Source organism: Lissotriton helveticus, chromosome 1_1 (assembly GCF_964261635.1).
Source record: "Lissotriton helveticus chromosome 1_1, aLisHel1.1, whole genome shotgun sequence".
In the NCBI taxonomy this organism is placed as follows: domain Eukaryota; kingdom Metazoa; phylum Chordata; class Amphibia; order Caudata; family Salamandridae; genus Lissotriton; species Lissotriton helveticus.
The window spans coordinates 747,563,232-747,586,662 of NC_136057.1; the positions used below are offsets into that span (position 1 = coordinate 747,563,232).

Genomic DNA, 23,431 nt, shown 5'->3' on the forward strand with positions numbered 1-23,431 from the left:
GTGTGCTCCCCATCCTCACACACCCTCAGTAGCGGCAGGTCTTATGATTGCCCCTTTTTTCCCTGTGTAAATGCTGCCTACAACAGGACCAGTAAATAGATGATTTATTTGTTGGCAATATTTATACAGCAGACATTAGCATAATTCTAACAAGGCATTTTAACTGGCCACAGAGTGCGAGGCTGTATTAGCATGAGTCAAGCTCCTATGAGAATCCAGCCCTTGCATGCTTTTTAATAGGCAGGCCTAAATGGCCAGCTGTGTGTATGATCTTTGATGGAAGGTATTAATCACCTTCTTACATAGTTAGTGTCTTCAAGTCTTGCGTGATTCCACCAACCCAATGACCTATCATGAGAAGAAAAAATAAAGAGAAGGCATTCGAAGTTGATTCACTCTCCCAACCTCCCTCCCCATTCAGTCAACCACCTGTCATTTTACATCCTTTTATTCAAAGCAAAGAGGAAGTTGGAGCCATTGTTAAAGGTAGTAGTGTTTAATAATTGCTTCTGTGGTACATTGTTTAGCAGACATCTCCCAGCTATATAGCCATGCTTTTCAACTGGGTAATATTCATGATATATAAAAAAACATAGCTTTAAACCATTCATGTCTAATTAAATGTCTTCATATGAAATTAAAAAATATTGGGCAGAAATATTATTCCTGACCAACTCCATTGATTATGTGTCTATTGGCCCATGTGAGTGGTCACATGATGTAAAATAGGCCTACATAATGTTATGAAACTTGCCACAGCATTGGATACTTTAGTGCTGAGTGTAATGTGATTAAGCCTTTGAAATGTTTTAACTGATGTGTTAAGGTCTCAAATTTCATTTTTTTATGTGAAAATGTTATTTGAATTGCACTGGATGACCCAATGCCAACCAGTTTGTTGTCTTTTCTGCACATCCCTTTATATGTGAGACTCCTGCCTGAATTACTTTTGGCACCCAAGCCAATCATGTGATTGGCTTTCCCTCCCTCGGAGGTATAGCTGAAGTATATCCTCGGGGGACCTTACGGCATGTTTAAACTTCTCTCCCAGTGCACCCTGCTTGGGCCCACAGGTAAAGTTAATCTACAGTCTTGGTCTGTTGGGGCTTAGAAGGGCCCAGTGCCATGGCTACCACCCAGCCATGTTTCACTGACTTATATTCTTCCTTGACTGACTCCACCTCCTCCCATCTTTTTTAGGTCTGGCTTCACATTGCAGTTTTCTTCATGACATATTGTAACCAATTTTTTTCAAATTACTCAGATTACTCAGATTGGTATGGTTTACCTCACACTATTGGCTACTTGATGTATAATTCTGCTATGAGAAATCGGGCTGTTGGTTGAGGGAGATGCAAGTCCTTTTTAGGCAACAGCCACAATCCTTGTAAGGATGAACCACAAAAATTCACTAGATTGACCACTACTCTTTGGTAGCTTGGCACAAAATCAGACAGGCTTAATTTTGAAGCAATATTAAAGTATTTGTGCAGTATTTAAACAACAATAAAGTGAAAACACAATACAAGAAAAATATAACCCTAATTTGGAGGATAAAGTGAAATATAATAAATAATTTGACACCAAAATAAAAATAATCAAGTAAGCTGAACCAGAGATATGCAATTTCAAAGATTTAAGCTAAGCTTATCACCTAAAAGCACACAGCGCCATTCTCGATTTTCTGGTCGTTCTAGACTGTCAGGAAAGTCACAATTCAGTCTGACCACTAGCTGGATGCAAGGACTAAGTTAGTCCCACTGAAAAGTTACCTTCTCAAAGTCTAGCAAAGAGTGTTGCAGACGGTTGTCACCATAGTGCAAAGAGCAGGCTGGGAGTCACAGCCACTCTCTACTCTAGGGCAAAGATTCTGTCATATACACGGAACCCGCTGCTGGTGCTTCACATCGGCGTTCACCATGGCTGTTGATGCTGTAACTTGAAATACAGATCTTACATTGTCGGTTGTCGTTGGCGGTCACTGTAGCACAAAACTTTGGTTCACCAGAGCTTCGAGTTGTTGGCAGCAAGATCTCTGGGTGCGCAGGCCCGTTTGTAGTCGCAAAGAGCCCAAAACTTCTGGATTTCCCCTTTGTGTTGAGAGGAATGCAATATGATGCCAACCGAGGACCTGGTACGATCAGGGACTCACTTTTGCAAAGACCAAGAGGGCTCAGGCAGGTCCAGCTTTAGGTCCAGTTTGGGCAGTAGCAGGGAGGCCTTTGGAGCTTGTTATGTCCCTGTAGCTCTGAACAGGAGGTCAGTCAGATGACCCTTGGAGTCACTGCAAATAACCTGGGATCAGGTCCAATCTTCTTACTCAGACAGTAGCGCAAGCCTCAGGTAGCAGGGCTGTCCTCTGGCAGCAGGGCAATCCTTCCTCTGTAGTAGCCACAGGTCCAGGAATTTACTGTTGAGTTGGTCCGAGGGTCCAATATGTATACCTATTGTCACCTTTTAAGTGGTAAAAACTTCTAGACTCCCCCCATATCTTGTTCTGGAATTTGCTTAATCTCTGACCTGGTTTCAGAATGTCCAGAGTCACAAAACGCTAGAGTAAACTTCTTTGTGTGCGTGTTGAGGCCACTCCTTTGAAGTGCAAGTGTGGTAGGTGACAGATCCCCCCTCCCATCAAATCAGGGTGGCCATTCCTACCAAGATCAAGTTCCTCTTTGTGATTCTGTCTGGGATGAATATACAAAGACCAACTTCCTACTACAGCTAGTCATGTGACACAGGATACAGGCAACAGATGGTTAGAACAGGAAAATGCTACATTTCGAAAAGTTGCATTTTTAGAATTGTAACCTAAAATCTGAGTTTACCATTAAAGAAGGTTTTAAATTACCGTTCATTAAACATCAAACATGACATTTCTAGCTGTTCCCAAACAAAGGTTATCACTTATTAAATTTAATAAGGTAACCACATGCTGCAATGGCAGACCTGAGACATGCTTAAAAAGGCTGTTTAAGTGGGTGGCTCAATAAGTCCTGCATGTACACTAGTAGCATTAAATGTATAGGCCCTGCTACATGTAGTACCACTTTACTGGGGAGCTTATAAATACACTAAATGTGCCAATTGGGTGTAAGCAAATGTTACTTTGTTTGAGCGCAAGCACTTTAGCAGTAGTTAGCAAAAATTGGTTCCGAAAACAGGAGGTCAGAAGCCAAAATATTTGGGAGTGACCCTGCAGAGAAGAACAAGTCCAACATATGCTCTCTAAGAAGTGCTTCCATTAGAATCTATAGGGGGATAGTTCACATCTAAAAAGTCCCTTTGAACATCATGCTGTTTGCCACAATAAATGATGTATTTCCTATATTCATTCAATATAGATTAATCCTTTTTGCCTCTTTATTCCCAGCACTGACAAAGATAATGGGCATGCTTTATGTGAATAAATTAATGAAAACAGCTTTTGTGAATGGTTGTCTTTAGCTGTGTTATGGCCCTAAAGCTAGGCCTACTAGCTCTGTCAATGCTTGTTTAATTATTGTAACAATGTGCCATGCACAGCATCACTAAACATGACATCTTTGTTTTCTCTCCATAATACCATACACACTGAGGGGTTGACTAGTACCCCATTTCTGTGTATTTGCCTCGTAGCTCATATATAACTCCTAAATGTCTACTGTTCATACCTATGATCTGTTCACTGGTGCACCTGAATGGACTTCTTAGTGCTTAATTCAGAGGGTCATATATATAATCTCCTCTTCATGGGTGATATCATTTTTTGGGTTGCTTATCCTTTTCAAAAGACCTGGGCTTATGTCACTCCATATTGCATTCTCTAATTGTGTAACTGTTCTGCTAGGATTCAAACGTTTGTCACTCTTTAAACTGACTCCATATAGTCCTCTCACATTGCTCTTGGGTGCCACTGAGAACTGGGCTTAAGTGACTTCAGGTAGCTTCCATATACCATTCTCTGATTCTGTAATTTAGGTTCTTATAGAGACTTTGAGCCACAGATTCATCACCATTTGAATATTCCTCAGGTGTCAGACTAGATCCTGGAACTTTTCAGTATTCCCTCTGCACGCCAGTAGGTGGTGCTGTGTAGCTCTGCACTGACTCATTTTCCCTCCAGAAATGATGTATGGGGCTTATATAGGTGCCACTCCTGTGCGCTGTTGTTTTCAAGAATGTCCACACCCCCAGATGCAACACCCTTAAAGCAAATTGGTGTGACCAGTGTGCAGATTTCTAGACTTGGGATTTTATTAACAGATAGAGTTCAACTGCTGCAAACGGAGGATATGTGGGTTGATGAGGAATCTATGGCTAGATAGTCCAGAAAGAGTGTTACCAAACCTGTTCTTCTGAAAGACACTTCTAGCTGCAGATTCCTTTCCTTTTCAATAGATACCAAAGCAGTACCTATCTCGAGGTAGGTCTGTGGATGGACTCAAACCAGAAAGTCCTGACCCTTTCAGTAAATCTAACTATCCAGACAACAGTGCTTTGTGGATATATGGGGGATTACTCGTAGACGCCTGGCAAATGTCCAGGACATGAACTACACATGTTAACGCAGTGGTAGCAATATGTATTGGCGTCCTAACTTTAGTCAAGAATGATGCCATTGTCCACAAACCAGCTTGCCCGGAAAGAAGGTGGTGTACTGTGGGTTGACACAAAGAGCTTGATGCTCACTCAAACGTTGCGCTGATATTATGATGATGAGGAACACTGTCTTGAAGGTGAGAAGCCTCAAGGAACAGGGTTGAAGAGGCTCAAAGGGAGTGCACATCAGAAATATCAGGATCAAGTTAAGATCCAACTGGAGCTTGACAAAGTAAGAGAGAGGAAACAAATGTAAACCTATCAAGAAGCGAATAACAACTGGAGACTTAAACAATGAGGACTGATCCAGCAGCCTCAAAAAAGCAAAAAGAGCTGAAAAGTACCCTTTAACTGATGGCTATCAATGCAGTCCACCAGCACCGCGGCGACCTCTGCTTTTGCTCCAAGAATTGTCTCCTATGGCCAACTGATAGGCGTTCACCTGGTGGTCATATGGTACAGTGCATAGTTGGGTGACTATTGGTCCTCATGCCCTGATGAATATGCCGGAAAGTTTTGTTTGGCAATGAAACATGTGGGCCCTTCACAACAAAATGGTCTAAACATGTAACCTTGTTTTCATTATGAGCATAGGCATATAGTAAAGATGCATATGATGTGCCACATGACTCATTTTTTATTGATTTTTGAGGAAGGTGTTACTTATGCTTCCTTTATGAGGACATACAGGAGGTTGATGGTTTTTTAAGTGACTTGAATCAGTAGTTATGCACATTGAGCACGACTAGTGATTTACATGGTGCTTGGTTCTCCTGTTAATATAGGAATGTTGCTGAGAATCATACAGCAAGCCAGTTGGTTAATAAGAACCAACCGGATCATTGTGGAAGTCGACGTAAGGCACTTCCTATAATTTTTGCAGAATTTTTTCAGAATTTTTATTGAGTATTTTTTGTATGACTCAGAATGTGCTATAGGGTGCTTAGGCACCGGTCCTGAAAAGAATCACACCTGGACATATGGTCTAACTTTGATTGTTTGCTGGGGCATGACCTAACCCTTTACATGATGTTGGTTTGAGGTGACTGTCCTGTGAATTTTGGCACAAAGGGCTTTTTTGCAGTATTGACTTTTTGAGTGGAGGTGTCCTTGGTACTCCTTAGTCTCTTTATTGCTCCTTTTGTGTATGACCCTTTGACTGTCCGCAGAGCAAAGCACTGCTGGGCTAGGGACAAAACAAAGAACAAAACACTAGTTAACTTCACCTTGAGAAGGTATATCTGCTGTGTACTGCACCAAGTCACAAATATGTCCCATGTACAATTTTTGGGAGAGACGCCTGGCTGCCAAGATGACATCAACCACCTCTGGAGGAAGGTTGAATGTGGGAAGCTGTCATTGTTCAATCTTCAAGCCCGAAGATGGTAATTGTGAAGGCCTGGGTTCAGAACCCTGCCCTGCGGCTGATACAGAAGATTCTCCCAAAGGGGCAGCCTGATCAGAGGCCAGATGCTGCTCAAACCCAGGAGTTCTCGATACCATACTCTCTGTGCCCAATATGTGACCTCCATGATGACTAATTTCTTAAGATGTATCCTGTTGCCTATTGTAAAGAAATGAGGTAGCCACTCAATTGTAATAACGTATTACAATTGAGTTCTGACGTCACAATGTCCACTGCCTGAGTCAGCCATCTATAATGTGTTATCTGTGAGCCATCTGATATTCATTTATGGTGGCTCATTTTGTATGATTCGAACTCAATATATATTCTTATACTCTTTGCAGCATTTTCTTCTTAAGAGCAAAGACACTGCCACTCCGGGATTAGAACATACCTGCACACGTAATTCTACTTACCCAACATATCCTATATACAGCACACTTCAACCACCACCTTTTTGACCATGCACTCTAAAAGGTCAGTACTTGGTGACTTCATAAAGAATATTAAGGACTATATGAACTTTACAACACCATATAATTCAGTAGAATGAAATAAAATATGCGTCTCTGATATGTGGTAAACTCATTTAAAATCATGCATTGCACCTGTACAGAAAAAAGGGTGCACGCAGCGTGCCTGAATAGAACAATGTACAGTGTCAGTTGTTGCCCCAGCATGGGCATGTAATCTCTATTTATAATATATTCGCATACCACTTTCGACCTTTGTTTATAATCCATTAGCACCTGCGCTATGTAAATGTAAATGTAAATGTATTTCGATTTATATAGCGCCTCTCACATGGACAGATCACCATGCCATTTTGTGTCAGTTACCGATTAAACGAACCAACCCCGCTAAACAGACCCTTTTCCAAAATAAATTCAGAGTATGGAAGGACATCGATTACGAAACCTTTAGGATGTCCTTGTCTAATACTTGCCCGAATATTCAGTCTGACCCCACTGAAGCAGTAGGGCAGTTTCTCAATTGGGTAGGCAATGCGGTGGATATGCATGCTCCACTAAAAACTATATCGAAAAACAGGAAAGTACCTTCAGCTCCGTGGTACTCAGAGACCCTCAGAAAGCAAAAACAGATCTGCAGGAACCAGGAAAGAACCTGGCGCAAGACGTATGACAACATAAGCAAAGCCAAGTACAAAGACGAACTTACCATCTATAAAAAAATGATTCAGGTGGAAAAAAAAAACTACTTTGAGCAGCAAATTAACAAATCAAAAAACTCAAGTCGACAATTGTTTGAAGTAGTTAAGACTCTGGCAGGGAAAGTGGTAGACTTGAGCCCTCCCCATTCACAGGAATTCTGCAATAATTTAGCAGGTTTCTTCTTTTCAAAAGTAAACGACATATATTCGGAATTTTCGGTTACTTCATCAAATACCAACACACAATCTAAACCACCTAGAAATAATCCGGACTGTTCGTTTACTAGATTCAGGGATGTGACGAATCAGGAGATAAGAGATCTCATGAGACAGGTAAAAACAGGCTCATCCCTAGATCCCTGCCCCCCTAAAATCTTCATTCCAGTAATTGACGTAGTTAGTAAAGTCATTACTCCTATTTGCAACGCCATGTTCCAATCCGGGATCTTCCCAGATAAGTTAAAAAACACTCTACTGAAACCTCTCCTTAAAAAAACGGGTCTAGATAAAACAACTCTCAAAAACTATAGACCTATCGCCAGTTTGCCTTTCCTGGCCAAAATAGTGGAGAAAGCAATGAACAGCCAACTAGCTGAATATATTGAACAAAACAACCTCCTGGATGAGTCTCAGTTTGGGTTCCGGAAACTTCATGGAACAGAGACTGCTCTCATAAAGGCTGCCGATGACATCAGAACCATCAGGGACCAAGGAGGAACAGCGATACTGGTCCTGCTGGATCTCTCGGCGGCCTTCGACACGGTCAGTCATGCTGTCTTGATTGACCGTGTCGAGGAAATGGGCATTCGCTCAAGGGCCAAGGAGCTTCTGGCTTCATTTCTGTCCAACAGAACGCAAGCAGTGACACTGGGCGCATTTCAATCTACTGAGCTCGCCCTCCCATGTGGCGTTCCGCAAGGCTCATCCCTAAGTCCGACACTCTTTAACATCTATGTGTCGGACTTAGCAAGGGTAATCAAGAACTACCGGATGAGCCTTACCTCATACGCCGACGACACCCAATTGGTGATCGCAATTGAGAACGATGGTGAGGAGGTAGCCGTAAGGTTTCAAGAAGGCATGCTGGCCATAAAGGAATGGATGTCTGAGAACTGCTTACGTCTAAACTCTGATAAAACTGAGGTAATGATTTTTGGAAAACTATCGCCACAGTGGTCCACCTTTTGGTGGCCGACCCCACTCGGAGCCCCCCCAGAACCTGTGCAAAAGGTCAGGAATCTAGGAATTATATTCGACGACAATCTTAACTTTTCCAGCCATGCCAATCAGGTTGCGTCGTCTGCCTTCTATAAGCTTAAGATCATCAGGAAAATCCTGCCCTATCTTCCTGAGAGTGCAGGGAAAACAGTGGTGAGTTCCTTAGTACTCTCATCACTTGATTATTGCAATGGATTGTTTGTAAATGCTCAGGCACGGTGGTGGCCAAACTGCAGCTTATACAAAACGCTGCCGCAAGGCTACTAGCTGGCATTCCCAAGTTTCAGTCCACCAAGCAAGCTATAAGGAACTACCACTGGTTAACAGTGAGAAATCGCATTAGATTCAAGACCTTGTGTCTCACCTATAAAGCCCTCAAGGGTCTTAGACCAGCATTTCTCAAACAGAAACTTTTCTATTACCTACCGAAAAGATCGTTACGATCTGAACAGAGACATCTACTGGTAGTGCCACGCACTAGGACGGTGACATGGGGCGATAGATGCTTCACCAACTCTGCAGCCAGACTTTGGAATACGCTTCCAGAGGAAATAAAATTGGCACCCTCGCTACTTCAATTCAGAAAATTGATAAAAACCTGGTTATTTGACCAATAAACTAATCAGGACAATACTTTCTAAGGTAGACTCATGTTCCCTCTGAGATTTTCAGCTAAGTCATAGCGCCAAGACACCTACGGGTATACGCTCCGCTTTATACATTTTTAAAATAAATAAATACTAATCACCCAGGGGTCTCAAGGCGCTTGCTTAGGGAACCCGTCCTGGTATTCCCCTGTGAGAAACCCCGGCAGGGAATTCACAAGGTGAAAGCCAGGCATCCCGCCGCGAGGGGCCATAGTGGAGATTAAGCAAGCTATTGCCCAGAGTCGCAGAGTGTGACCCCGTGAGTCGAGTAGGCACCGGAGCGAGAATTATCGAGTCCGTGGAATTTTTGAGCCCGAGACCCGCCGAGGCGGGGAATCGAACCCTGGTCCACGGCTGATCTCAGCTTCTGGGTCTGCCGCCTCTAACCACTGAGCCACGCTTCTCCACTATAATCTCTGCTTAACATAAACCATACGCTGCCATCCTTCATTGCAGAGAACGGTTCAACCAAAGTGTGGAGTGCAGTCTTTACTAATATTTCAGGCTACAGGCAGTTACAAATCTGCCACTCAAATGGTGGGGAGTTGTTATTATAAGTACAGTGAAGCTGGGGGTATGTATTAGTTAACTGTGCTCAAGGTATTCCCATCTTTTCCTACTGAACCGGAGGGCCCGCATTGTGTCTTTTAGCACCCCAGGTGTGTCACACCCTATATGCCATTTAAAACGTTTGGTTTTGCAGTAATGAATTTGAAATGTTGCAAGGGATTCTAAATGTATTACTGAAATGTTTTAAAGACTCAACATACTACAATTAAATATCATATACTATTCAACTATCATTTGTATGGGGCATTTATTTCTGGTTTTACAAACCTCCAGGTACTTTGAAAAAAGACAGCTATTTTCCACAGTTAAAGAATTGGTACTACTGTTTAGTTAATTCTATGAAGATGGGGTGTGTATGCATGCCCGCGTGTGTCTGTGTGTTTGGGTGTGTGTGAAAAACAGGCATTTAATTCCAGAAACTGAGATATTGTTTAGAGAGATCATATTCATTTTACATATATAGATTCAGACATTAATAGGATCACTGTAAAAATTCTCTCTGGTTAATTTGTCTCATATTTAGGCCAGAAATTCCCCAGGAAGAAAACAAATAAAGAAATAGCTGCAATCGAAATCTACCTCCTCAGTGGACAATATTTACTAAATCACTAACTGGAAATTAACAGTTCAAGTTACACAATGGATTGTTTGGTCATGTGTTAATATATATAATATATATTATAGTGAAGTCATAAATGTCATAGAACATGTCATGAGTGATGTAATATGTAAGGTCATAAGCATTGCATGGCGGCAGTGCAAGTTATAGTTTGGTCTGCTAAATATAACTGGTGAATTTCTGTGGCTTTTTCAGTTCAAAGAGTTAATGTTATCACTGACATATTCACCTAACTAAAACGATACTTTAACCTTTGTTTTTTTCAGTGAATTTCTGGGGTGTTTTTTTGAAAAAGAACAGATCTTTTCATCACACCTAACTATAATGCTATTTTACCCTTTGTTTTTTTTCAACGAATATCTATCTATCTATCTATCTATCTATCTATCTATCTATCTATCTATCTATCTATCTATCTATCTATCTATCTATCTATCTATCTATCTATCTATCTATCTATCTATCTATCTATCTATCTATCTATCTATCTATCTATCCATAGGAAAATCATTTTTGACTTGCCTATAACTGTGGCACCATTAGATGAATCTTTGCAAAAGTTTCACAAAGAAGTGTGTGTGATTCTTTGTGTACATGGAAAGTTTGTGAGTGATCTGTCAAGCGGGGGCCGAGAAAAAGGGGTGGGTCAAAAAAAGCATGTTTCCTTTGTTAATTCCCATTGAGTCTTAAACCATGCCTGCAGCCCGAACCGCTGAACTGAATTACACCAAATTTGGCAGAAAGATAGTTTTGGATACGAAGATCACGCTTTTAGTTATTGGGTGTAAATCTATTCAGTAGTGTGTTAGGAAATAAAAGAAATCCAAATTTGTATATCTACGATTGTGCAGCCTTCGCGATTAATAACAAGCTTGTGCAGAGATGTGTTGGTAGTCATCTTATGACTCAGCCGTGTCCCAAAAAAAAGGGTGAAAAAAGGGGGCAAGGTAGGAATACCCTGAACTCCAAGCATTGGTCTTGGGGTCCAAGAGGGACTCTGGCTGGGCAAAAAAAGTAATTTTTAATTTACAGCAATTTTTGCTAAATATTTGCAAATATAGCTGTGGATTGTTTTTAAAACAAGCACAGTCTCTAACACTTTTATTAATTGTAGCCTCCATGTAAGGCAGGTCTTGGGGGAAAGTGTTTTTATTTAAAAATGGATGAGCCGTGCATAGGCCCCCCTCCAAGGGAGTACAAATGCCCCAGGGATCAACACCTCACCAAGTCTAGAAATTGAAAATGAGATAGGCAGCTGCACGGGCTCAACATGAGCTCGGGGACCACCACCTCCCCGGGGCTACATATTAAAATCATATAGGAGAGCAGCGATCACCCCTCCAGACCAGCGGCCCCCCCTCCAGGTCTAATATGGCCGTGGGACCCATATACCTCCCCCGGGGGCCAATCTGTACTCAGAGAAAGAGGGGGACCATACAGCACCCATCCGGGAGCCATTAATGGTCCGGGCGACTGCTACCCCCAAGGACCTGCTATGTCATGGGGTGCCCCCCTGGGACATAGTTATTTGTGTTTGCTTGGCAGGAGCTGGCAGCTCTTGCCAAGCAAAAGCAAACACTCCAGTTCCAGCAGGCCCGCAGCTGTCAAAGTGCTCCCGCCTGCTGGAAGTGGAGGTTTCATCTCTCTCCCTGCCCGCAGACATGCAGGCAGGGCAAAAGATTAAACTATTGATATTGCACACACCAACTCCTAGTGTGCAATGCTGGCTTCAGCAGGAGGCAGGGAGTAGGCTGGGACCGCTGGGACCTTGAGGCTCCCCCATGGTCCCATAGCTCACTGGGTGCCCTGGGTATGCTCCAGGGCACCCCGGGAAACATGGCTGGTCCCCGGGGTGAAATTATCGCAGGATGTGCGTCCAGCACAGGGCTGCGTGGCCCCCTCTCCCATTCAGTTAAGGCCGGGCCCTGGGGATGAGGTCCCTGGTGCAGAAATCACCCCAGGGAGGGAGCCGTGTGGGCCCTCTCCCCCATTGAATTATGGTGGGCCCATGGGAGATGGTGTTCCAGGGCCGAAATTGGCTCGGGGAGGTAGGCTCTGTGGTCCTCTCCCCATTGAAATTAAAGCATCCTCCTCCCCCATTTTAGAGGGAGAAAAATAAAGAAAAGATTCAAAACTGAGGGCAGAAAAACAATCAGAAAAGACTAAACGAAGGACAAAAAAATTAGCAAAAATTGACAGAACAGAGAGGGTAGAAAAGTGAGCAGGAAAGGCAAAAACAGAGGGAAAAAATAAGCAGAGAAAAGCAGCAGAAGAGAGCAAAATATAGAAGACTCAGACACTCACAGACCCACTCAGAGACTCACGCACCCACTCACAAACCCACTGAGATACTCAAACACCACCTCTCAAACATACTGCGAGACTTCTGAAGACAGAGCACAGGGCACCATATGCTTCTATGGAACAGATTATAGTGTACACATAATGCACACGCCGTAGATACCATATATTATGGTAAGTTCACACTACAAAATGCTGTTCACAAACTCAACTCAGATCATGCCCTTTGCATATTGTATAATATGCACAGAGGAAACACTGCACGCACTATGAGGTTCTCACAATGCAGTGCACATAAGGCAGGTGACGTATACTAAACTTTATATACTACTGCAGCATACCATGACCATGTATTTTACTCTGCAAACGACATACACTAATGTCAGTAATTTCAGCTGAACTAAATGAAAATCACGCTCTACATAAGGTGCACTCAGCACACTCTGCGAATAGCAGCATAAAAAAACTGGGGAGGAAACCAAACTCCCCCAACCCCCACAAAAAACACAAGGGGCGATGATGCAGTCATGTCAAATTGACTACTAATCCTAGAGCTATTGGCGTTGTTAATACCCATGTCTTTTAGCAATGTGTTATTGAGTGGATTTATGTAGTGTGGTGAGGAGAGGAATTATGTGGGTTGGATTGAAATTGCTTGCTTTGAAATTGTGTGACATGGAATTGAGTGGTGTTGAGTGGAGTTATGTGTAGTGGAATTATGTGGATAGTAATTATGCAATATTGAGTTTACTGTGATTATGTGTTATGGAGTATAATTATGTGGAGTGGGATTATGTGGTATGGAGTATAATTATTTGGAGTGTTATTGTGTATCGTGGAGTGGTATGAAGTGGAGTGGAATTATGTGATGTGTTGTTGAATATTGTGGCATGATGTGAAATTCTCTGTTGTGGATTGGATGTATATGGTGTGCAGGGGAATTGTGGTGTCTAGGGGAATTATGTGGTCACTTGTGGCCAACACAGTAATAACTGTATAAAAGTCAGCTGCAGGGTGGGTAAAAAGCAGCATTTCACAGATGCCTGTGTGTATTATCTGCATCTGGGTAACGGGAAAAAACAAGGCTGAATCACCACTCAATCAATAATGCAATCGCTCTGCCGCTTGCATCGGTGCCTTCCGACTCTTGAGGAAGTCTTGGGCCTGTTTAAACCCCCAGGAGGGCCCTGGGCATCAACCACATCACCCCGCCTATTGTGCGTCTCCTCAATAGGATTCTGGGCTTTGGGCTGGGAAACTGGTAGTCCTGCTGCCAAGAGAACTGGAATGTCCGAGGAGAGACGGGCCAGTCAGGGAAGAGATGCAGAGAGTTGACAGAAAGAGGAACTAGGAAAGGGGGTGGGGAGGGTAGGAAGAAGAGAGAAGAGAAAGAAGGAGAAGAGGTGAAGAGGAGGGGCAGCTGAGAAAGGAAGGTGGGCGAGGGGAGGACGAGGAGAGGAGAGAAAGGAGCAAAAGAGAGAAGAGGGGGAAGCGAACTTGAAATGGGGTAAGGGAGAATTAGAGCAGGAATGGGGAGAGTGGGTGAGTGAGTGTAGGAGCGTAGACAGAATGAGAACAGAAGTAGATATTACTAGAGTGGGTGGTGAAAGGCAGTGGAGAGGAAGAGGTCGCAGCAGTAATGAATGGAGAAGTCATAAAGAGGGTGAAATGGGGTAAAAGAAAGCCAAAAATAAATGAGTAAAGAAAGGAGGATGAATATGAAATAAATGAAAAGCAAGAAAGAAAGTGGGAAGCAGGGTTGTGATCTGGGACAGGCAGAGGATAGCAAAGTCTGAGGTAAGAGAAGTGTGGAGAGAAAAAAATGCTACACACCATGTGATGTGTAATTGTTAAGCACATGTTCACACTTTGTGGTATCTTGGTGCTTAAAATATGGATGTTCATTGAAACATACCTCAATTTTCCTTTTTTTAATCGGCCTTATAAGAATGAGAGAGTCAACGATCCGACTATGATGTGAATCTGTGTCCATGGGATAAAAAAAAATTCCTGAGTTTGAACGTTAGTCCCCTGAGCCATTATACGTCGGGAAAGCGATACTTTGAATACTAATTTCACAGAAGCAAGACAGAAAAAGAGACCACCAAATGCATGTCACTGGAAGACTGCCATCACAAAACTCCTCCAGCAAGGACTCATGAGGTCACTCAGGAGGGCTGAGAGTGAGTGCGCAGACTGGCACTCTGTAAAACTTGTCGTGCTTTCTGCTGCATGAGCGCTAGTCACAAGCTGACACTATGCAAACTCCACAGCAATGTAAACAAGTGATGCCACATGCAAGCAGCATCGCGATCGGCGGTCTTCACTTATGAAGCCCTGCACTCGTGCTTGTGGCGGAATCCACCTTGCGGGAGCAAGCAGCGGCCATATGTTTGTAAATAACGTGGCTGTGCCGCTGCTCGCTCCCGCAATGTGGATGCCGCCACAAGCACGAGTGCAGTGTTTCAAAAGTGAAGACTGATGGCTAAAGGCCATCCTAGACAGCACATGCACGCTGCCTAGGTGAGACCTAAAAAAAACACTGCAAATGGACACTACACCAGTTTAGAAAAATAAGTAATCTTTATGTAAACCAAAACTAGACCAAACAACAAATCCACAATACAGAAACAAAAATATGACTTTCAGATGGTAGAAATAGTTTAGTTCAAAGCAAATTGCAGATGCAACACCTTTCACACAAAGTACCTGGGATGGGTCACACAAACAAACAAAACAGGCCGCAGGTAAGGTGATGCATTAGTTCCTTACACTCAGGGAAGGTGATGCGTCGGTTCTTTGCTCCGGGGAGGTGATGCATCGGTTCCTTACTGCTGCACAGGGGAGGTGATGCGTTGGTTCCCTACCGGAGAGAAAGTGATGCGTCGATTTCTTACTCCATCCCTCATCGATGCAACAAACTTGCATCGATGCGATGATTCGGGACGATGCGTGGGTTCTTCCAGCTCCCAGCGGAAAATAGTCTCTAGAGGTCCAAAACAACAGCAGGCACCTCTTTGCAGGTCAGAACTCCCAGCAAGAAAGTTCAGGGGAGCTGGAGGTGAAGTCTGTGTTCCTGAGACGTCAGAACAGGAGGCAAGCTCAGTTTCAAACCCTTGGAGATCTTCCTCAAGCAGGGGACACAGTAAATAGCAAAGTCCTTTTCTCCTTTCCTTGGCAGCAAGTAGCCTCTGCAGGCAAACCCCAGACAGCAAACAGCACAGGGACAGTATTCCTCCTCAGCATCTCCGGCTCTTCTCCTTGGCAAAGGTTCCTCTTGATTGCCCGGAAGTGATCTAAGAGTATGGGGTCTGGGGCCCTCTTTTTATATCCAATAATCCTTGGTTCTCTGAAGGCAGAGAGTGTCTGTACCCAGCCAAAACCAGTTCTGTGGGGCACTTTGCAAGTGCACATCAACCTCCATTGTCAGTGTGAGCCCTGGCTCCAGACACACCACAGGGGGGTGGAGTCTTAAGTGTGGAAGGCAGCCACAGCCCTATTCAGGTACAGGTGCTACTCCTCCCACCACTCCAAATGCAGACCAGGTATATTCAGCCCAGCCCTGACTCATCAGGCTCTCTGGAGCCACTGCTCCTCCCCAGCCCCTGACACTCCAAATTCAGACATGCAATACACAAACCAAGCAGAGGCATAATGTATGGCTAAGCAAGAAAATGCCTACTTTCTAAAAGTGGTATTTTCAAACACAGAATATAAAAATCACCCTCACTAAAAGATGGATTGTAACATTCTGAGTTCAGGCATATCAAACTTTATTTTCATACCTTGTTCCCAGGGGTAGTTATGTTTATAAGATGTTATTAACAAACTCCCCATTCTATCCTATGGGAGCAGGTAGCCATGCAATAGTGAAACACGAAATTGGCATTATTTCACTATCAGAACATGCCACACACATTAGGGCATGTCATACCTTTCACATACAATATACCCTGCCCACAGGGGTACCTCAGGCCTACCATAGGGGGTGACTAACATGTAAGAAAAGGGAAGGTTCGAGACTGGCAAGTGTGTGCACTTGCCAAGTCGACATGGCAGTACCAGACTGCACACTGGCTCTGCAATGGCAGGCCAGAGTTTACATTTACAGGATCCTACTATAACATCTAATTATAGGCCTATTTCGCTTCTGCATTTCTTTGCGAAATCTATTGAAAAATACGTGAATTCTATAATAACCGATTTTACTGAAACAAACAGCCTTCTCCGTATGAGCCAATCCGGTTTTCGTGCTAATTTTAGCATGGAGACAGCCTTACTCGCGATATCAGAGTCCATTAAGGAGACCCTAGATACAGGAGGAAGAGCGGTTTTATTCCTACTCGATCTGTCTGCTGCTTTCGACACCGTGCCCCATGACCGTCTCCTGCAGAGGCTAAGGGAGTGTTGTCTTGGTGGCACAGTCTTAGAATGGTTCTCCTCCTTTTTAGAGGATAGAAGCCAGGAGGTTGGTCCCCCCCTTTTGCGGCTTGCATTCCCCCTATGAAGGTAGGTGTCCCTCAGGGATCCATTCTGAAAATGCTCCGGTGATTTCTTCCCCTCCTTTCGCTCGTTCATAGAAGGATGGTGGTCCAGGCCCTTATAACATCAAGACTGGGCTACGCTAACGTCCTCTACATAGGCCTCCCGGACTGCCTCCTGCATAAACTTCAAGTTATGCAAAACATGGCTGCTGGAGCAGTTCTTATGCTTGGTCCTAGAGAACGAATCTCACTACATTTAAAGAATTTACGTTGGCTGCCGATTCCTAATAGAATTCACTTTCAGGCCCTTGTGCTGGCCTTCAAAGCTCTTCATGGCACAGGAGCCCCATACATTAGGGAGCGTGCGTCTTTCTACACTCCTAGCAGAAATTTAAGATCTTATCAACTTCATTTGATTACGGTGCCTAGGTTTGCCTGCTCACGCAGGGGCGGACGCTCCTTCCAGGTACCAGAGGCCTGACTCTGGAATAGGCTGCCCATTACACTTAGACAACAGGATGACTTAGGGCTCTTCAGAAAACAACTTAAAACATGGCTATTCCTTGATCAATCTATCCAAAGAGTCTGCCTCAAAACGTTTTTGTATGCTCTGCTCAGCACTGGGACACTATTAAGCAGCTGTGCGCTTTATAAGAATTAAACAACATAACATCATGTGGGTGGCACAATCAGTGCTGCAGTCCACTAGCAGCATTTGATTTACAGGCCCTTGGCACACACAGTGGACTGTACTTGGGTCTGACTAGTAAATTAAATATGCCAATCATTGAATCACCAATCCATAACAACAATTTACAAAGGGGGCACTTGCACTTTGGCACTGAACAGCAGTCGCAAAGTACCCATATCATCTAGACCAACAAAACGAAGTCCAACACACAGTAAAAACACTGGAGGCAAAAGGCTAAAATACAGGGGTAACCCACAACAATGGTACCAGGTCTAACAGTCAGTGACATCACTGATGACATCACTAATGACATCTCAAATGACCTCTCATACACCTATGCACACAACCACTCACATACCCATTCACAGACCCATACAAGTACTCACACAACCATTCATGCATCCAAAGAGCCACTCACACCCACTCACTCACTCACTCATACAGCTACTCATACAGCCAGTCACTTACCCACACTGCCACTTGTACAGCCACACACTCACCCATACAGCTATGCTCATACCCACTGATTCACCTATACAACACTCACACACCCACTCACTCACCCATAGTCTCTCAACGCAGCCACTCACATATCCATACAAGCACTCACACCTCCACTCTCTCATCCATATATCCATTCACACAGACACTTACTCTACAATATAGCCATTCACACACCAATTCACTTAAACACCCACTCAAACAACCACTCACTCACCCATATCGCCACTTACAGAACCGGTCACTCATTTGTACACCCATTCAGGTACCCACTCACTCACCATACTGCCACTCACTCACCCATACAGCCACTGACACACCAACTCACTCACCAATACAGTGACTCACTCAGCCACTCACACAGATACGTACACAACTACTTATACAACCATGCAGGCACTTAGAGACCCACTCATACACAGTCACACAGCCACTCACATAATATATGTTAAGAAATATTATCACTTATTAGTAGTACACCTAGAGCCACATTACACATGCAGTACATTTTCCTTCATTGCACCAGAAGCACCAATGGTGCGCTCGGCACAATGAAGCAAAATGTGCCGCATTTTGGGGAATTTGCTGCCTCCAGGGCAGCCACAAGCTTGTGCTTCCCTGGGAGCACCACATTCATGTGAAATACAGAGTGACTGCTTTAATGCAGCTCCGTGTTTCACTGTGCAGGTGGCAACCCGCCTGCAATTTTAAAGGGGAATAGAGATCCCCTTGCAGGTGGGTGCAGTCAGTGACTGCACCTGACTGCAAGGGGATGTCTGGGGGGTCCATAACCCCCCTTTACCCTTGCAGAAGGCTGCTCTCAGGAGGTACACTGACTTTTAGTTGGCACACTGTCAGTGCACCTCCTGAGGGCTACTTTGTCTCTGTGCCCACATCTATAATATTGCACTGAGATAAAGGAATTCCCTCACTTATTTATTTATTTTTTATTTATTTATTTATTTTAAAAGTTTTATATAGTGCTGGCTAGACCCAGAGGTATCAGACCGCTTTACATGAGAAGATGATATGAAGCAAACATGGCATACAAGTAGATACATGATAATGAAACATCATGTGAAATATACAAATCAAAATAGAGTTACAGGTGCAAGAGCTATACATTTCAAGTAATTAGGTAGATGATGTTCGAGAAATGGATAGATATTACTGGACAAATATAACATGGTGATTGGAGATCAGGTGCAGGTCACAGGTTAGGACCCCCAATAATAATTGGGCCAAACATGACATACAAGTAGATAAAAGATAATAAAAAGACCATGCGAAATACACAAATCAAATATATAAACAGGGACAAGAGTTATACATATCAAGTAATTAGGTAGATGATGTTCAGGAAAATGGACAAATATTACTGGACAAGTATAACATGGTGAATCGGAGATGAAGTGCAGGTCACAGTGTAGGATCCCCAAAAATTGTTGAGGACGTGCATTTTGAGGTATTTTTTGAAGCTGAAATAGGCGGGGTTACCGCATGGGGCATGCCCCCATGCAAATGCAGATGAGAGAACACCCCCTTGAAGAGAGCTCTGGCGCTTTATGTGCGCCAGTGCTATTAGTAATACAGAAGGGTCACACAAGCGTCTGTAGCCCTTCTGTAATACCAAAGTGCCCCGGGGGCACGCAAAGCAGACACAAATGCCCATTGTGCCCCCATGGCACTTTATGTAGTACGGCCCTTAGTATAGTAATTTAACTTTTGTACTAGCTTGGTACATATGTTTAACAATCATAAACTCTTCGAAAATACTTACACTCTTTGGATGATGTCATCAGTGATATCATTTGAGAAGTCATCAGTGTTGATCACAGATTCATGCAACCATTCACCCACCCAGTCATGCACCATTACATTCACTCACACACGCATAAAGCCACTTACACACCTACTCCCACACCCTAACAGCCATTCACACACCCATTCACGGGTCCATACAGCAACTCACAAACCCACTAACACACTCACACAGCCACTCACAAAACCACACATGCACCCACTCACAGATTCATTCAACCCCTCACAACCCAGTCACACACCCATACAACCACTCACACACAAGATCCATACAACCACTCACACACCCACCCACAAAACCACTCACACACCCATCCACAAAACCACTCACAATCCCACTCACAGACCCATACATCCACTCACACACCCACTAACACACACATACAGCACCTCGAACACCTACTTACATACCCGCACAACCACTCATACCCATGCAACCTCTCACACACCCATACAACCACTCACACACCTATACAAACACTCCTACACCCTTACAACCACTCACACAGCCAGACACACACAAACTCACAAACCCATTCATAGACGCATACAGCCACCCACCTACCAATTGACAGACCTATACAGCCAAACACACACACACTAAGAGATCCATACAGCCACTCACACACTCACTCCGACACCCATACATCCACTCAAACACCCACTCACACACTGATACAATTATACACAACCTCTTGGATAACATATGTTAGAAATAGTATCACTCATTAGTAGTACAGAAAGAATACTAATTTAACTAATGCAGTAGCTTCATATCTATCTTTAAGTTTAAGAAACATTTACGAAACACACCCACTGGATGTCATGAGTGATGTCATTTGAGATGTCATGAGTGATCTCATCCGTGATGCCACTGACCATGTCATGAGTGGTGTAATGTGGGAGGTCATAAGGAGTGCATTGTGGGGGCTTAAGTTATAGTTAGCCCAGTTAACTACAACTGCTGAATTTCTATGGTTTTGTGCGTGTGAAATCTAAACCTAACTAAAATGTCTCTGAATCCTTTGATTTTATTTCAGTGTATATATATATGATTTCATAATGAAATAAGAATGCAATTCGTTCAACTTCTGATTGGTAAATCTACGTAATAGCCTTAAGACAGCATGATTGGTCCACATACAAGTGATCTTAAAGAGTATTAGAAGAAAGAAATTGCAGTGGAAAAAGTTTAACCTTTGTAAAAAAAAAAACGTTCAAACTGCTTGCATATTTAAGCGCTCTGTTTCAAAGTGCTTGTGAATTGTAGAACGGGTAAAACCATTAACTGCTGCATGTGCGTCAATAGTGGAAAGAGTGGCTAAGTCTGTGAATAGAGTGAAGCCTCTTCAAGATATACCCGAGCATGTGGAAATCTCGGTACGTGGCATCATTTAAGGGTTCTAATGCATGTCTCCTTCCTTCCCTGTCTCTTTTTTACAAATCAGTTTCATTTACAAAGTGCATCAGCAGTGCAGGCTGCAAACTTACATTGTGGTCGCTGGTAAATCCACCTCAGCCTCGCTTCATTTTTCTTCAGCTTCGTTGCTGATCTGCTCCATCCTCTGAAGCGTTGACGTCTCTGTGGAGCCACCAGCGCTGGGCGCCTGTTCCAACCTCTGAAGGGTTGAAGAGTATGAGAGCCAGCAGTGCCGTGCCTCTGTTCCACCCTCTAGAACCTCTGTGAGAGCCATCAGTGCCGTTCCTCTGTTCCAGCCTCTGAGGCCTCTGTGAGAGCCAGCAGTGTTGTCCACCTGCTCCATCCACTGCAGCGTTTGCAGCCTCTGCCAGTAGGAGTCTTGTGCCTTTGTCCAAGTCTCTGTGAGAGCCAACAGGGCCATGTTTACGCTGCATCAGTTCTGTTCTAACTATTGAAGCCCCTGTGAGAGCCAGTGGAGCCCTGCCTCTGTTCCACCCTCTGAAGCCTCTTAGTTCCAGCAGTGCTGTGCTTCTGTTCCACCCTCTGTGCTAGCCAGCAGTGCCGTGCTTCTGTTACACCCTCTGTGGGAGCCAGCAGTGCCGGGCCTCTGTTCCACCCTCTGAAGCCTCTTAGTTCCAGCAGTGCTGTGCTTCTGTTCCACCCTCTGTGCTAGCCAGCAGTGCCGTGCTTCTGTTACACCCTCTGTGGGAGCCAGCAGTGCCGGGCCTCTGTTCCACCCTCTGTGGGAGCCAGCAGTGCCGGGCCTCTGTTCCACCCTCTGAAGCCTCTGTGAGAGCCATCAGTGCCGTGCTTCTGTTACACCCTCTGTGGGAGCCAGCAGTGCCGGGCCTCTGTTCCACCCTTTGTGAGAGCCAGCAGTGCTGTGCCTCTGTTCCACCCTCTGAAGCCTCTGTGAGAGCCAGCAGTGCCGTGCCTCTGTTCCACCCTCTGAAGCCTCTGTGAGAGCCAGCAGTGCAGTGCCTCTGTTCCACCCTCTATGAGAGCCAGCAGTGCCGGGGCTCTGTTCCACCCTCTGAAGCCTCTGTGAGAGCCAGCAGTGCCGTGCCTCTGTTCCACCCTCTAAAGCCTCTGTGAGAGCCAGCAGTGCCGGGCCTCTGTTCCACCCTCTATGAGAGCCAGCAGTGCCGGGCCTCTGTTCCACCCTCTATGAGAGGCAGCAGTGCCGTGCCTCTGTTCCACCTTCTGAAGCCTCTGTGGGAGCCAGCAGTGTTGTGCCTCTGTGAGAGCCAGCAGTGCTGTGCCTCTGTTCCACCCTCTATGAGAGCCAGCAGTGCTGTGCCTCTGTTTCACGCTCTGAAGCCTCTGTGTGAGCCAGCATTGCTGTGCTTCTGTTCCACCATCTGTGAGAGCCAGCAGTGCCATGCCTCTGTTCCACCCTCTGAAGCCTCTGTGAGAGCCAGCAGTCCAGTGCCTCTGTTCCACCCTCTATGAGAGCCAGCAGTGCCGGGCCTCTGTTCCACCCTCTATGAGAGGCAGCAGTGCCATGCCTCTGTTCCACCTTCTGAAGCCTCTGTGGTAGCCAGCAGTGCTGTGCCTCTGTTCCACCCTCTGTGAGAGCCAGCAGTGCTGTGCCTCTGTTCCACACTCTGAAGCCTCCGTGGGAGCCAGCAGTGCCGTGCATCTGTTCTACCCTCTGAAACCTCAGTGTGAGCCAGCATTGCCGTGCTTCTGTTCCACCCTCTGTGAGAGACAGTAGTGCCGTGCTCAGTTCCACCCTCTGAAGCCTCTGTGGGAGCCAGCAGTGCTGTGCTTCTGTCCCACCCTCTGTGAGAGCCAGCAGTGCTGTGCCTCTGTTCCACACTCTGAAGCCTCCGTGGGAGCCAGCAGTGCCGTGCATCTGTTCTACCCTCTGAAACCTCAGTGTGAGCCAGCATTGCCGTGCTTCTGTTCCACCCTCTGTGAGAGACAGTAGTGCCGTGCTCAGTTCCACCCTCTGAAGCCTCTGTGGGAGCCAGCAGTGCTGTGCTTCTGTCCCACCCTCTGT

At 44.7% G+C, this 23,431-nt stretch overlaps 1 protein-coding gene and 1 long non-coding RNA gene across 2 annotated transcripts in view; one reads left to right on the forward strand and one right to left on the reverse strand.

The window, feature by feature from the left end:
- LOC144770742 (uncharacterized) overlaps window positions 1-23,421 on the reverse strand; it is a 62,955-nt gene extending 39,534 nt beyond the window's left edge. The window contains exon 1 of the long non-coding RNA XR_013598996.1: window positions 21,498-23,421. This is a non-coding gene — a long non-coding RNA (uncharacterized LOC144770742). The remainder of the gene's footprint in view (window positions 1-21,497) is intronic.
- The window catches only part of ADAMTS20 (ADAM metallopeptidase with thrombospondin type 1 motif 20), a 1,463,844-nt gene that overhangs the window by 1,219,514 nt on the left and 220,899 nt on the right, over window positions 1-23,431 (forward strand). The window lies entirely within an intron of this gene.